Source organism: Bidens hawaiensis, unplaced genomic scaffold, assembly GCF_021521415.1.
Source record: "Bidens hawaiensis isolate Kalapana, Puna unplaced genomic scaffold, B.hawaiensis_p1.1 tig00014039_1, whole genome shotgun sequence".
Classification (NCBI taxonomy): Eukaryota; Viridiplantae; Streptophyta; class Magnoliopsida; order Asterales; family Asteraceae; genus Bidens; species Bidens hawaiensis.
In genome coordinates, this window is record NW_027492209.1 from 639,557 (window position 1) to 657,600 (window position 18,044).

Below are 18,044 nucleotides of genomic sequence, written 5' to 3' on the forward strand. Positions count from 1 at the left end.
ATTTCTGTTATTGGAAAGGATGTTCTAAAGATGTGTATCAGTTTGTTAAAGATTGTCACCAGTGTCAACAGGCTAAATATGAACCCGTTGCTACTCCTGGTTTATTGCAACCTCTGCCAATCCCTACTCATATATTCACTGACATTTCAATGGACTTTATTTCCGGATTACCAAAAATTCAGGGTAAAGACACTATTTTGGTTATTATTGACAGACTAACCAAATATGCCCATTTTACCCATCTAGCTCATCCTTTTACTGCACCTCAAATAGCCCAAATTTTTCTTGATACCATCTTTAAACTACATGGTAATCCTCTTACCATTGTGTCTGACCATGATCCAATTTTTGTAAGTCAGTTTTGGAAAGAATTCATGAAACTACAGGGCATTAAGTTAGCATATTCCACTGCATATCACCCCCAGAGTGATGGTTAGAGGTTCTAAACAGATGCTTGGAAACCTATCTAAGATGTATGTATATGCAGACTCCTCAGCAGTGGTTGAAATGGTTAAGCTTGGCTGAATGGTGGTATAATACCAACTATCACTCTTCTATTCAAACTACTCCTTTTGAAGCATTATATGGGTATCATCCTCCTTTGCATATTCCATACATTCCTAATGACACTAAGGTTGAAGCTGTAGAGGTATTGCATAGAGATAGGGAGGCTATGATTACTTGTCTGAAACAAACTCTGAATGATGCTCGTAATAGGATGAAACAATATGCTGATCCACATAGAAGTGAAAGATGTTTTACCATTAGAGATTGGGTCTATCTGAAGTTAAGACCTTTTGTCCAAACTTCTTTAAAAACTCAGAAACCGTCCAAGATTGGCCCTAAGTTTTATGGACCTTTCATGATTCTGGAAAAGATTGGAGCTGTAGCCTATAAGCTGGACTTACCTCAGGAGTCTCCTATGCATCCTGTTTTTCATGTGTCCTTATTAAAGAAAGCTCATGGTCAACATTCACCTACCATTCCATTACCTGCAGGCCCCGGATTCCTGTTACAACCTCGTGCAATTATTGATAAAATATTGGCTCGTAGAGGTACTAAATTGGTTTCACAAGTATTAGTTCATTGGCATGGTGTTCCTCTTGCTGATTCCACTTGGGAGTTTGAAGATGAATTTCAATTGAGATTTCCTTTTTTTTTTACATTCTTGAGGACAAGAATGTTTTCACCAGGGGAGCTTTGTTAGTATAAAAGTAGAAGTTCCAGGTTCATTTGGTCATTGTTCAATAGTTAAAGGACTGAAATTGTAAATAGTTGTAATAGTTGGGTGAGTTGTTAGTTCGTTGAGTTCGTTGTATAACTACTGAATTGATCTGTAAATGAAGGGTAGCTATTGATTATGGTTTCTTCTTCTCTCTTGATTCTCTTATCTCAATTTTTAGCTAACAAATAGAATCCCACCATCCCATGTTTTATAGCAATTTTCTATGAATGTTAATTGTTAAGAGGTACGGTTGGACCTACATGCATACATACATAGTAAGTTTTCGTATTCGCGTTTCGTATTGTAAAAGAAAATTAGAAAACAAAAGGTTTTCATTATGCCTATAATCTTCAAAAAGATTAGATCACCAATAGGGCATGGCGTGCGTGTTTTTTCCCTGTAAGCTTAACTATTGGTTGCCGAGGGGTCCATTAAGGGTTGTCTCTCGATTCAACCATGTCTTTGCAGTGTGCTACCCATATTTCAGAGCTCAGCATGTGAGCCGGGATTCGAATCTAAGACCTCCCTATAAGGAAACCCCGGGATTCGAACCTGAGACCTCCTCATAAGGAAACCGGAAACCGTAAGAAAAACCCTTGACTGTTGCACTTAAATAAGTGGACTATTGAATAAGTGTAGAGTAGATTGCTTCTTTAACTGAAATATTGAATAAATAAAACACATTAGAATTTCAAGACCATCACCTATCTTTTGTGAACTATTTTTTTTTTATTATTTTTAAATTTTTTTAACAGCAGGGTTGCCTAAAAATTACATCTTACATTGAAAGTAACAAATCTAAATGAAAGGACAATTAAATCACTAGATGTCCGGAAACAAATTAAGTCGTTATCAAGTGTAAATATCATCTTTGAGGTTTTGAAAATTAAAATAAACTAGTAAATGATCCTCTACATTGCGACGGGAGCATTGTTACACATTAGTCTTTACATTACAATGAAGACACTGATAAAACATAAAGTTTATAAAGTTTGTCCACATGTTAAAATGGCCCAGGTTTAATAAAAAAAATTTACATCGAAACGTATGTAGAACTAAGATTATCTTTGTAAAAACTAAAATGTACCGGAGAAAAAAATATATTATATTTGACACACATGTTTTGGTCATCCATTGGATGAGCTCGGTATTAAATCAAATTTATATCGAAGCGTACATAGAAACGTTGTCGTTTGTATTCAAATTTAGAGTAACATTAAGTTGCGAAAAAGGTAAAAAATATATAATATTTTACCTACATCGGTTTTGAACGAAACTCATGTGAAAACCTAAACAAAATCAGCGTTCGTGATGGAATATATAAAATTTTAGAAAACATAGTCTGTTAAAATACGTATGAGAAAAATAAAATGTGTTAAAATCAAAAGTTAGTTATAGAAATAAAAAAAAGTAATATGTCAAGAAATAAGTGGTTAATATATATATACTATTTCATGAATAGTTATTTTATGTGAGTTAACTATCATTTCCTGTATCATTTCCTATTTAATATATGTATAATAATGTTGCAAATTTGTTACTATGTTTTCTGACATATATTCTGTTAATAATTTAATAGAAATTATTCAATTAAGTAAGTTGACAAGATTTAAATTAAATATTTGTAAAAGTGTAAAGAAAAAAACACACACGGTGGGGCCGGTGGGCTTATAAAGAAGAGAAGTGGGCCGGAATTATATGGGCCGTAGAAATCAGTTCATGGGGTGGAGGGCGGCGGCTCCCTTAGTTGGGCCCTTAAGTTGGGTTATTCACAATATGTGTTCGAGCTCAACCTGGCCTAAATCATTCTCGAACTCGAAACTATATAAGTCGACTCAGCTCGGTTTAAAACAGGAAAGTCATGCGCAGTGAAAAACGCAAGCATGTCTGGGAAGATTTTGTTTTTTACTTTATTATATTCAAGTGGTTCCGAATTTGAATTCCAGGTGTCTACACCGAGGTGAAAATTGGACTCTAAATCATCTCTTTTACAACTCGAGCCAACTTATGGTTTGAAGAACAACTTGTTTCAATACAAGAGTCGGAATTCGGAAAGAGTGGCTCGAACCATGGAGAATGATATAAGTGGACTCGTGTAGCATCTTGAAATCAACATTAGAGCAAAAACATCCTCAAAAGGAATGACTTGAAAAGAGAGATCATGGCTTTGAATTTTAGTTACTCTAAAACCTGACATTTATTGGGCTCATCTTTTGGAATTTTATGTGGATAGTTTATTTGAGCTAATAAGTAATATCAGCTCAATTTTAACATGAAAATTATACGAACCACTCGAGCCAAATTAGCTCGAGCTAAGTTTGATTGAGCGTTTTCAACCTTGTTTCAATGACTATAGTTCCAAATTTGATCACACAAACTGTAGCATAATAACCATCTATTTTCTAGGTTTGTTACTAGTAATAATCGAAACATCGTCGACTCGTTGTATTGTTAATGGAGTTAATTTTATATCAAAATTTATGCCTATACATGTTTTAGATGAAATTTATATATCTAGATCTTATGCAATACAGCTTGCTTAATATTCTTTTTTTTTTTTTTTGCAATCACTTCCTGATGGCAAGTTTATAAATAGCCTTCGGTAATAAGAAGAAACCTATAAACTTCAATATGTTGTCCCACGTTGATGAGAGAATAAAATAATGATAGACAATGGCTATACAACACGTGTATCGTCCTGTGTTGATGAGTGTTGTGAAAACAGGTATTCAAAAGAGTTTCTACTAGACTATGTTATGAATACAAGGTGGTGCGCCGCCTTAGTCCACATCATTTTGGGGGGGGGGGGGGGGTTACACTTGAAGATATAGGGTAGGGATGGCAATGAAACCCGAACCCGATGGAAAAACCCGAAAACCGACATAAATGGGATGGGTAATACCCGTCCCATTAGGGTTTGATACGGGTTTGGTATTAGTTTTAAAATTTTTCACGGGTTTGAGACGGTTTTGGGATTTATAATATACCCGATTACCCGACCCGAATAGCCGGTAAAATAAACCCATTTACCCGATTATATACCCTATGTACCCAATATAGCTTATTATATTATATATACATACTATATTTCATATATATTATTTGTCGAAACTTGTTTTTGTCAATTATTTGAGATATTTTATCTATATATGGTAACTATCTTTATAATGGATTAGTTATATTTTGTCAAAACCCGACGGGTTTTGAGCCGGGTATACCCGACGGGTATTTTATCAAAACCCGATAGGAAACTCGAAACCCGATGGGAAAACCCAAAACCCGACGGGTAATTACCCGATAAAAACCCGACGGGTTTAGTATGGGTTTTAATAATCGGTATGGGTTTGGGAATACCTAAACCCATCCCAAACCCGACCCATTGTCATCCCTAATATAGGGCCATAGGGGCGTCAAAGCTAGTCAATAGTCATGCGCGCTCAAGCGTCATTGAAGTGACGAGGTGAATTCGTTTGATGGCGGGACCAACTACAAATCCAGCCAATAAAATACCCCCACTCACATTTTTATTAAAAAGGTTAAAAATTGATTGTTTTTTATTAGTTAAAACATTACACTCATTTGAAAGCTTAGATAATTAACCCCCTTCGCATATGTGACAGTAGTATTATTGATAACCATTCATCAAGTTATCTAAAACCCTATTAACCTAGATATATACGGTAGGTAGGTTATCGTAATCTTATGAAGAGTATGCAAGTTGTACAATACACCTTGTTTGATTTTAAAAGTAAAATCCAAATGGTTGTTTTACAAGGACAAACTAAATTGGAAATAAATTAAGAAAGGATAAACACACTAAAAAGGGTGAGTAAAAACCGGACCATAATCGAAATCGAAATCGAACCGTTAACCAAATTAAACCATAAATGAAGAAAACAGACGATTATGATTATGGTTAAGTGAATATGATTAATCGACAATTCGGTAATAGTCAACCGACTACCGCAAGCAAACCAAACCTTGAACGTTTTATGTTTTAAAATTATATCTCTATTTCTGTAATTTATATCTCTATTTTCAACTTCATATATTCAAATTTATACTGCAACTGTGAACTGTCTGTGACATAACTTGGAACCGGTATATTTCAGCTTCAAGCTTCATAACCGAACTTGAAAAATCATAACCAATTTTAGCTAGAAAAGGGGGGATAATGTATAAAAAAGAAACATATAAATAAAATGACGCATGTCAGCATGTGTAATTAAATAAATATTAAATATTACACATGAGTAGAGCGCATCAGTAGCATGGCTTTCGATGTCTGTGCTGATCCTCGATCCTTCTCGAGTTCTCGATCGTCTCCTTTTGTTTCTGCTTCTGACCGACAGACCTTAATTATTTAATATTATGTATTCTAAAATATTCTTTTTTCTCAACCGGCTAGCAAGAGTTGTCTAGGTATTTCGTACGGGATGACCAAATAGCAAAAGGTCACCGTCAGCTGGTCCAACCCAGAGGTACAAAGCCTTTAAGCGACTTCAAGTTATCTCTAGCTCTGGGAAACTCGTCCGTCCGAAGGCTCACTGGTGGTAAAATCCGGACGCATTCAGGATCGAACTGAATATCACAAAGATCTTTGTCTTCCTTCATTAATCTACACAAGCCCTCTCTAAAGTGTTGTTGGTGGGGTTTGAACTCGAGTCTTTTTTAACACAACATTTTTAAAATAACTAGCAAAATCAAATATAGTTAACGAAAATTTGGTTTGTATCAATTCAAGTTGTTACACTAATACTTAATTGCTATAATAAAAACTATAATATGAAGTCTTGATGTGATTAAAATAAATTTTTAAGAGAAAATATTGATCCTTTTATATATAACACAAACCGAACTACATCTGAATTAAAATTAATAATAAACCTCATACATCAAACTATTTTAAACTTTTCTTTTTCATTAATAAAAATACAAAGTTGTTTTAGTTAATTAGTCAAAATGCATCATGGTGCCTAATTATAAAGGACGTTCATTTCTTCTTTTGAATAAAATGTTCAGTTCAAGGATTTCATTGCACCTCCGGCCACTTCTTCATTTCTTCATCATAAAAATTATGTAAAACGTTTTATATTGATGTCTTAATTTCATTAAGGCAAAATAAACTAAAATAGTTATAATGTGTATATAATTAATTATATAAAGGGGAGGTCGCGAAAGTAATAAAATAACACCTAGTTTGGTAATTATGACAATGAAGATAAGAACTAAGCTTCTTTCGGAAGGTCGTTAGTTGGAATCCAACTCAAAACGGGGAGTACCATGATGCCTTCGAATGCCTTTTTATTTCTTATTTTCCAAATACACCAAGGTGTAATTCGAAAGTTGCTTGAATTAGACTTTTATGTATATGGTCTGTATTAACATGTTTCTGATACTCTACAACGTCTGTTATAGAGAAGGTACGTCAAAAACGAGTCATGAAGTTTGCACCAAACCGCAATACTTTGCCATCCCTAGCTTATTTGAACCCGTGTGATTGTGAGTAGCCTTGCATCCGTTTGTGCTTGTCGATTTTTAATTAAGGGAAAATTCCCAAAATAAGCGTTTATGAAAACGTATTCATGTTTTAAGTGACATTTGTAAGAAATTCTCAAAATAGGTATTATAATCTAGTCGTGACGAGTAGTTTGTATAACCAATTAAAACTTGACACGTGTCTTTAAACTAACCATAACGAGCAGATTTACTAACAATTTACTCGTCACGGTTAAATAAGTTTTATGTCTCGTAATCAACGCTCACGAGTAATTCATAAGTTCTTTAATCGCGAAGAGTATATCGTAAGGTTAAACTAGCCGCAGCAAGTTAACTACTAATAAACTACTCGTGTAGGGAATGTAAACCATGTAAACTAGTCGTCACGACTAAATGACTTATGAATCACTCGTGTGTGTTGATTACGAGGCATGAAACTTATTTAGTCGTGACGAGTAAATGATTAGTGAACCTGCTCGTTACGGTTATTTTAAGGGCACGTGGCAAGTTTTAACTGGTTCTACAAACTACTCGTGTGTAATCATAAACTACTCGTCACAACTAATTTATAAACACTTATTTCAAGAATTTTCTCTTTAATTAAATATACACATTCTAAAATAGTTAATATGATTCATTTATGATATTGAAAAGTTGAGTTGACAACATGCAAGACAAATGAATTGATTGAAAAGTTGAAATAGTGGGTTATAGATATATTATAAATGAAGAGGTAGGTCCCAGCAGAGCCCAGTTGGACCCGCAAGACTCACCTTGAATAGGGACGTCTGCGCAATAACCAACTGCTCCAGCAGGGCCCACCATGCTCAGAGAACCTTACGCGCAGTACGCCAGCTGTACCCACAGGGAAAGCCTCCCAATGGCGAAGTACCCCGCCTGTTCCCGCAGCTGCGGATACAAGCCATCAGGGAAGGCTACCCGCACTAACAGCAAGGCTACACGCACAAGGCATTCGCTACTTCAGTAGTCACATGAAGGAATGAGCAAGGCGGAAATACTCCCGCCTAAATGAGCCAGTCCGTATGCTTCTGGAAGGTCTTTCGTACTATACCTACTAAGGTATGGGCGGAACAGACAATTTGACCAGAGCAGCCCATGAACCAATCACAGGGTGACAGCTCACCGACAACAATACGAAGAGGAGCACCCTCTAGTACTATTTGTCACTATTAGCCGCTGCCTACTCACCAACCCTTACGATGGGACGCGCGCAGCCTACAGTTGGTGGAACAGTGCGTAGCCGGCAGTAAAGGAACAGTATACAGCCGACCTTTACTGTTGGCCGTAGCCTATCCACCAACCAGCATGGCCTGTGCGTAGTCCACTGTTGGTAGAACAGGAATACTATTCAGCCGGCTGTACCTTCTAGGAAACCTACCTTCGGCTATAAATACTCCAACACCTTGGAATGGTAAGGACATCATCTGATATCTCAATCTTATCTAGCAATCTCTTAATATACACTTATATTCAGAGCAATCTAGTCTGATTCTCACGCCGGAGGGTGGTCACAAGGAGGAACCCCCCCCCCCTTCTCAGTGACGAGCTTACGGTGTCTGTTTTGCAGGTCCCCTGAAGAACAACCTTCTCTGCTGGACCTCATCCTCGTGGGAAACATTACTTAACCCCCAGATTATCTATAATCTGCCCGTGGGTTCACTTAGTGTTTCTTCATTGGCGACATCCGTGCATAAAAGCTAGAACTAATTTAGTTTTTTGAAAATTTCTGAAGAAATGGTTAACGTTACTCCGGTCCCAAGGCCAGTAACCGACCAAGAAACCCCGGTAACCACAACCCCAGCAACTGGGGGGAACACCGGCGGTTATACAAATCTTACGAACACTACCCCGACTACCCAAGCCGGGGCAAGTGCAGTAAATATTCCACTGGGGTTCACTGACGCCCAGTTGGAAAAACGAACGAGGGCCCCTCGCCAAACACTAGATCAAGTGAAGGCGTGGGCCGAAGCACGTCAGAGAGAGTTCCAAGCTGAATTGGATGAACGCTTGCGTTCAGTTCAACAGGCTGACGAATTCGGCAGTACTCGCCAACAGCTCAATATGAACAGCGAGTGCGAGTACTCAGACGAGGAGAGAGAAGAATCCGATACCGACGCAAACCCTCGCCATAAGGCGAAAGGGAAGCGTAAGGAAACGGACTTCCAGCCGAAAAGGAATTTTGGGGAAGCTTTTAAACCAACGAATGCGGAGAGAAACCCGCGTGACTTCTCCAAAACCTTTAGGCCAACTGCTACAAATGCAGGAAAGTCAAAGTTCGCGAGGGACATTGCGGAAGCAATCGCCCCGAGAAGTGCCAAACAAATGTCCAACATTGGCACTTATGATGGTCTATCCGACCCGGACGACCACTTGAACAGATTCATTGCGGGGGCAACCGTCAGTAACTGGACGGAGCCCACGTGGTGTTATATGTTCCAGATGACCCTGGTTGGAGTGGCCAGGGCATGGTTCGATCGTTTACCGGTCCACCACATATATGACTGGGCGGACTTTCAGAACAAGTTCAGCCAGCACTTCAGCCAACAGAGGAAATATACTGAAGAACAGTGGACGATCCTCAACTGCGTTAGAGAAGAGGATGAATCTTTGTTAGACTTCATCACCCGCTTCAACTCCAAAAAACTAAGTCTCGGCAACATAAGTGAAGATCTTGTTCGCGCCGCTTTCATCCAAGGCGCCGAATACCCGGAGCTTATCCGCACATTGACGGGTAAGGATGGCATGCCATCAACATGGGATGCCATCATGACGGCGGCCAAGCACTTTGCCGAGACGGAGAAGCAACTGGGAAGGGATCTTCCCCAGAGTACACACCTCTACACGCAGAGGACAAGAGAGAACAATGTCCGGATCGCCCGGCATAACAAAAAGAGGAAGCTAGGTATCTGGCAGTCAAGGGTAAACTTTGACACCTCATCCAGCTCTCACCCTCTTGTTGGCGGAAGAAATCACGCACACCCTTCAAGCCAAAAGCACCGGTGGACGCCACTCACCAAAAGCGTCACGGAGATATTTGCCACTGAAAAGCTACCGTGGCCAAAAGCTCCAATGATCCGGCAGCGACCTAATGCGGATCAGAGCAAATCCTGTGACTTCCACGGGACAAAAGGTCATGGTACGGAAGAGTGTACATCCTTGAAGGATATTGTTGAAGCATTCGTCAAGGATGGAAGACTGGCACACCTGGTGGCATCAATCAAGAAGGGAGGACGGAACGACAACAGGTATCGAGGCAACGGACGGAAGCCCGTTGACATCAGCATCAACATGGTTCATGGTAATATCAGAGGAAGAAAAAGGCGAACGATAGAACCATGTGCGTGGAAGGAAGCTGAGGTGCGCTTCCCGCGAGTGCCAGGATGACCCAGCAAAGAAGGCCCTATCGTCATCAAAAGCCAGCTGGGGCACTACATCACCTCCCGCACTCTTGCTGACAACGGCGCCTCGTCAACGATGATGTACAGGCAGTTCTTCGACAAGCTAGATGACGAAGACAAGGAACGCCTGGAAACGATCTGCGCCTCGATGGAAGGGTTTGATGGCAGCACAAACACCCCCCTGGGTATCCTATCTTTCCCCGTCACTCTTACGGATGGGAAACACTCCCGCACAGAAGATGTGGACTTTGTCGTGATGAGGAAGCCACACCACACATACGACATTCTCTTCGGGAGAGACGGGATGGCAAGATTCAACGCCGTGGTATCCTCAGTCCACGGCATGATGGGATGGCCAACTGCTGAGGGTGTAGCGATGATCACCGGCATTCCCCAGGTATGCATCGCATCTGTCTCATCTAAACCCAAACCAAAGATGGCTAAACCAACCATCACCGAACCAGAAAGATGGGCCTTCAACGGCAAGTACCCGGACCAGGCCGTCTCCATTGGCCCAACAATTGTTGATCCCACACGCACCTTACTTAAGCGCTTATTACAAAAGAACGCTGACATCTTCGCGTGGACACCAGCTGACATGACTGGTGTACCCCGAAGTAAGGCAGAGCATAAGCTCAAATGCGATCCGGCTGTTACGCCGATCGTACAAAAGCGCAGAGTAATGGGGCCAGAACAAACTAACGCGTGTAGAACCCAAGTCAAGGAACTCCTTGACGCAGGCATCGTACGCGTTAGTAGATATCAAACTTGGGTTGCAAATCCCGTTATGGTACCGAAGAATAACAAACAATGGCGCATGTGCATAGATTTCAAAGACTTGAACAAAGCATGCCCCAAAGATTGTTATCCGTTACCTGAAATTGATCTTAAGGTGGACTCGTTGGCACCATTCCGCCTTAAATGCTTCCTGGACGCGTATAAGGGGTACCACCAAATCCACATGGCCGTTGATGATCAGGACAAAACCGCTTTTCGGACGCCCGATGGCACATTTTGTTACCAAATGATGCCATTCGGACTTAAGAATGCCGGGTCCACATACCAACGCCTGATGGACAACCAGTTTCATGCCCAAATTGGGAGGAACTTGGAAGTCTACATGGATGACTTGGTCATCAAAAGCCCTGACCAAGAAGCGATGTTGAAAGACATCGAAGAAACTTTCAACACGCTCAGGAAGATAAACATGAAGCTCAACTCGAGCAAGTGTGCCTTTGGAATGGAAGAAGGGAAGTTCTTGGGGGTCATCGTCACTAAAGATGGCTTCAGAGCGAACCCTGAAAAGGTCGAAGCCATTATCAAAATGGAATCACCTACTACCATCAAACAGGCTCAGACACTGAATGGACGACTAGTGGCACTTAATCGCTTTTTGGCAAACCACGCAGATAAGTCGTTTCCCTTCGTGTCAACATTGAGGAACTGTTTAAAGAAAACGCACTTCCGCTGGACACCAGAAGCGGAAGCAGCTTTTCAGGAGATTCGGTCACGCTTGATCGAACTCCCAACGCTGACAGCACCAAAAGCGGGAGAGGAGTTAATCCTATACCTTTCCGCAACTGATAGAGCAACCGGGGCAGTCCTGCTAGTAGAACGAAAAGGCATCCAGATGCCAATCTATTACGTCAGCCGTATCCTAACAGACGTAGAAACCGGTACTCTACCCTCGAAAAATTAGTCTTAGCACTTATACACGCTTCACGCAGGTTAAGACGATATTTCCAGGGTCACCCAATCACCATTCTCTCCAACTTCAAACTTGCAAACGTTCTAGGCAAACCCGAGTTATCGGGACGCCTAGCCAAATGGGCAATTGAGTTGGGGGAATACGCGATAAAGTATAAGCCAAGACCAGCCATAAAAGGCCATGTTCTGGCCGACTTTATTGCAGAAGTGCCTGCATCGCGGGAAAAAGAGTGCCAGGAAGAGGCTCAACCCTCTCCAGCACAAGACATCAATGATGTCTGGCGACTCCACACTGATGGGGCAGCCAATAACGAGGGTTCAGGCGCAGGGCTAAAGCTAACCAACCCAGCGGGCCAAGAATACACTTACGCTATTCGATTAGATTTTCCAAGTACGAATAACGAAGCCGAGTATGAGGCATTCTTGGCCGGGCTGAGAATTGCGCGTAAGATGGGAGTGAAACACTTGGAAGCCCACGTGGATTCCATGTTAGTAGCCAATCAAATCAACGGGACGTACACGGCCGTGAACGACACAATGGCCCTGTACCTCGTACAAGCAAAAACCCTTATGCGCGATTTTAACGATTGCAAAGTCATACACGTCAAGCGTAGCGAAAACAAATCTGCGGATGCGTTAAGCAAGCTTGCATCATTAGCCTTCACCCACTTGGGAAAGGACATCCGCATTGAACTCCTCGAGGCACCTTCGGTCCCGCACAAGGAAATTTGTGTCATCCAAACCGGCACAGAAACGTGGATGACACCAATAATAAAATACCTTGCGGCAGGTACACTACCAGAGTCAAAAACACAGGCAAGAAAACTACGCTGTAAAGCACTGAATTATCAACTCATCGATGACATCCTTTACAGACGTAACTTTCTTGGCCCACTCTTAAGATGCGTGGACAACCAAGATGTAAGGCCCCGAACCCGGTAACCCTACTTTAGCGTCGGATTTACTCATAAACACAGTTCTTCAAATCAGAGTTTATTAAAACTTTTCGCGGAATATAAAACATCAATCATTTGTTACAAAACGTTAAACCTTTTCTTTGATACCATAACACAAAACTTTATATTTAAAACATCTTTACTTCTTTCTTCAGATGCCAGCCGTTCAATCCATGCCGTGTGTCATCCTCATGCTAACTCTGTAATCAGCTCACCTGCGTGCATACTAAAAGTCAGCTACGCTGAGTGAGTTCTAGTTAATCGAACGCCATACAATACATACACATACATACATATCCGTAGATACATATCCATACTTTACTAGTTACCCTTCTGTTCTACTTACATACTTGCTACCATACATACATACATATCTACAATCACTATCCTCAGTCTACCGAGAGTACGTTCATAGTTCACCGTCTATACCTGTACTCAAGGTCGTGAACACGTACAAAGGTCCGCAGTCCTTACCTATGTTCACCCTTTATGGTACGTGCAAGGTCCGCTGTCCTTCCCTATACCATCCTACATCCACAACACGTACAAGGTCCACAGTCCTCCCCTATGTTGCAACCTAAACCATAGCACGTATGAGGTCCGCAGTCCTCCCCTATGCTACCACAATACAACTACAGCACGTATAAGGTCCACAGTCCTTTCCTATGCTGATGCCTATCTATAATACGTATAAGGTCCGCAGTCCTTAACTACGTTGTCGTCTATTATCTGTAACACGTATAAGGCCCACCGTCCCTATCTACGTTTACATATATCATCTACTTTACGTATAAGGCCCGCAGTCCTTAACTACGTTTACATCTATCATCTACTTTACGTATAAGGCCCGCAGTCCTTAACTACGCCATCACCAGCCGAGTCTATGTCCGACAAAAGCTAGAGGGATTTGCCATCCTAACTTACTATGTCGAACGTAGAACTCACATACCATTCGTGTACCTGTATACACCTACTTCACATATACAATAATTACATCATAGCATAAGAACACCCTAGGCGTACTTTACATCAGTCATTTAACAACCATACCTCTTGTCGATACGTGCAATATCCGAAGATCGTTCACGCCCCGACAAGTATTCATTTGAAATGTTCATACATCTTCGATGTATAATATTCGTACCTTTATTTTTGACCTGACAGTACGCGCAATATCCGAAGATCGTTCGCGTACCGACAAGCAACCATTCATATCCATCACATATATCACATATGGCATACACTTATCACTTAGGATAAATGTATTAACAACACATCGAGTATGCACACAGCCCCGAAAACATAACACATAAATGGGGCTAGAAACTCACCTGAATACTGTTACGCTCTCCGTTAATAGTTATTCCCCTCTTGAGCTGTGCACGGCTAACTGTATAATATTTACACGTATCAATTAGCTACTACTACTTATGTTGCGTTTCTATCTTTATATGACCCACAACGAACGGGGGTCCGGGGGCAGCGCCCCTGGTAGCGGGGTTCTAGGGGCGGCAGCCCCTAGCGGGGTCCAAGGGGCAGAGCCCCTGGCTGGGGTTAAGCTGCCAGGTCAGCTTGGAAAAATTTTATTTTCGATAACTGCCTTAACACATTTTCCATTAGGTTTTTAATTTATTTTATAAACGAACTTCACTTCAGGCGAAGTTAAACCTTAGGCGAACTTGGCTTCAGGCGAAGTTAAACCTTAGGCGAACTTGGCTTCAGGCGAAGTTATACCTTAGGCGAACTTGGCTTCAGGCGAAGTTAAACCTTAGGCGAACTTGGCTTCAGGCGAAGTTATACCTTAGGCGAACTTGGCTTCAGGCGAAGTTATACCTTAGGCGAACTTGGCTTCAGGCGAAGTTAAACCTTAGGCGAACTTGGCTTCAGGCGAAGTTATACCTTAGGCGAACTTGGCCGTAGGCGAAGTTATACCTTAGGCGAAGTTACGCTTGAAGGCGAAGTTACGCTTGAAGGCGAAGTTCATCAGGCGAACTTGATCTTGCAGGCGAAGTTGTCGCGCTGCAGATCTGTTTGCCCATAACTCCTTCGTTTCTTAGCCAAATAACTCGATTTTGGTACCCACGGAACCGTATGATCGGCGCCTACAAACCCCAACCATCAAATCGGCCTAAAATCGACGTTTTAGGGGTCCGATTTGGGCAGTTGGGTTTCGGGTCCGGTTAACCCATCCAATCCTAACCATTTTCAGTAATAATAGCTTTGTTAGATTAGTTCTTACCTTACCAACTCAGATCTATCAACAAATCTCGGGTCTCGGCTTCGAATCTAGATCGGTTAGAATGTGTGTGTTTTGAGGGTGTAAGGAGTGTGTGTTAGGGAGTTTGGTGAGAAAATGAGATATTTTGGGATTTTGGGGGTATTTATATCCCTGAAATCCCATTCTCATTTAACCTATCTCAATTAACCCAAGTCCATAACCCACTTCCATTACCCGACACTAGCCCGACCCATACCAACTCCTATTCTTTTATTTATTTCCTGATAACCCGAGTAAACTTCCCATCTATTAATAAGTAATATAATTAATATTACCTTTGAAATTTCGGGATGTTACACAAGATGCTGACTACCTCCTAAGGGAAGTACATGAAGGCATCTGTGGAGTACACGCAGGTCCCCGCGCTGTTGTAGCTAAGCTAAACAACGCGGGATACTTTTGGCCGGGGATGCATACGGATGCACTGGCATACATCAGAAAATGCAGGTCTTGCCAGCTTTACGCACCCAACACGCACCGCCCGAAGAATGAACTTGTTCCAGTCACTTCTTCATGGCCATTTCAGAAGTGGGCCATCGATGTGACAGGCCCATTTCCTACAGCAGCAGGAAATGTTCAGTTCCTAGTGGTAGCCATCGACTACTTCACCAAGTGGATAGAAGCAAAACCTTTAGCCCAAACAACCGCGAAACATATCAAAAAATTTATTTGGGAATTTATTATTTGTCGTTTTGGACTTCCACAGAATTTGGTGAGCGATAACGGCACCAACTTTGCTGACAAGAAGCTACAGCAATGGCTGAAAGAACTTCAAATCACCCACACCTTTACCTCAGTGGCACACCCGCAAGGCTATGGTGAGGTGGAAAGAGCAAATAAGAGCATCGTCGAAGGCATAAAGAAAAGACTCTTGGAACACAGATCCGGCTGGGTGGACGAGCTTCCGCACGTCCTTTGGGCAAACAGAACGCTGAAGAAGGCCAGTACGGGAGAAACCCCGTTCAGTCTCACTTATGGCACTGAAGCCATGGTCCTGGTCGAAATTGGTTTACCCTCACCAAGGGTCTTGATTCAGCCAGAAGACAATGATGCGGAAAGACGGTTGGATCTTATGCTAACCGAGGAACGCAGAGACTTAGCCGCAGTGCGTGAAGAGAACTACAAGCGACAAATGCAAAAGTACTACAACACGCGGGTAAAACTCTGCAACTTCAATGAAGGAGACTACATACTGCGTAACAACGAGGCTTCGAACCAAGAACGCCCAGGAAAGCTGGCCCCAGTTTGGGAAGGGCCATACATTATCAAAGAAGTCCTGGGAAAAGGCGCATACCGGCTCGAAAGGCTCGATGGCACTCCCATCCCAAGAACATGGAATGGAGCTCAATTACGCAAATGTTATATGTAGATCAATTCCAAATTTGTAAAGAAAAGGCCTAGAGCCACTTCTAATGGAAATGATTCTCCTTTCACAGTGTGTTGATAGCCTTACATTTATACTAATGAACTTCCCACACTGGTGCCGGTATTCACCGCATAAATGGGGGAAGAAGTAAGTCATTACGTGTGGAAGGCGGCAAAACCCGCATAAACACAACGCTAAAAATAAGGAAAACCTACACGCAGGTCAGATGTAAGTAAAGTTTAGCCATCCTTGTAAGTGCAAGTGACGGTCTTACCCGCACAATCACGAACAAGGAAGCAAAACTTCAACCTATCATCTACCACGTTCAAAGGTTAACATATTCTGAACACTTAGAAAATTTCAAAGGAAAAGATGAGGAAAACTTCCACGCAGGTCAGATATAAGTAAAGTTAAGCCATCCTACTAAGTGTAAGTGACGGTCATACCCGCACAATCATGAAAGAAGAAGCGAAACAAACTTATAATTTACCACGTTAAAAAGTTAACTTATCCAAGTACTAAAGAAATTACTAAGTTAGATCGAAACATGCGTAAAATAAACAAGGCAAAGAACAAACACAATCTTTATTTCATCAAATTCAAACATTACAAAGATAGCTATACAAAAGCAAAAATCTACGCTAATGGTGGAAAGGGATCTTCAGAATCAGGCTTCAGGACCACTTCCACTTGGACCCGCTCCATCAGTAGAGCGTGGTGGTTCAAGGAAGGCTTTAAGAATAGCTAGCCCATCATCAGCAGCAGCGACTTCGTTCACCTTGTCCACCACAGGATGCGGGAAGGCGGCATACTGGTTCACTGCTTGGTCGTAAATAGCTTCAGTATCCACATCGTACAAAGGGAAGTTGGAAGGCGGGATGCCTTTCTCAACGAACCCTAGACCAAGCAGGAAGCCGGCCTTTTCCCCATCCTCATGAGAAGAGTTGAGGGCTGCGCTCATAGCATCGTCATAAGACTTCTCTGAGAAGACCCGATGCACAACCTACAAAGAAAAAATACAAGTATCAGAACCTTTTCTATTTATAAAGAAAAGCGTGAAGACATGAAGCTAGACTTACCCGAGACAACGCTTCTCGAAGAAGCCATTCCTTGGCAACCAGAGCTTCTTGGAGGGCGGCTTGAGCTTGGATACAGGCGCGTTCGGCTTCACTTTTATTAAGGTTGACAAGCAACACTTCCTTTGCAGCAGCCTCTTCGACGCCCTTTAGCTTCCGCTCAGTATGGTCAAGCACGCCCCTCAGGTCCAGGATCTCTTGAAGCTTCTTCGCGTCCTCCATCGCCAAAGCATCATGAGCCTGCTGGAGAGCCTCTAATTTGGCTTTAAGCTCTTCATTCTCCACGCGTAGAGGCTCGGCAACAGCTTCAGCCTTGGTGGCCCTTTCAGTCGCGTTCCTAGCAGTTTCCTTAGCCAGCCGAAGCTGTTCATTAACAGCTTGGGCAGCCATGGAGCGAGCCTCGAGACGGGCCTGAACCTCGACTTCAGGGGCCTTGAACGCCTTCTCCTTTTCCGCCGCCGCGACGGAAAGCCTCCTATTCTCCTCCCGGACAGCCCGCGCATGAGCTACTTCCTGAA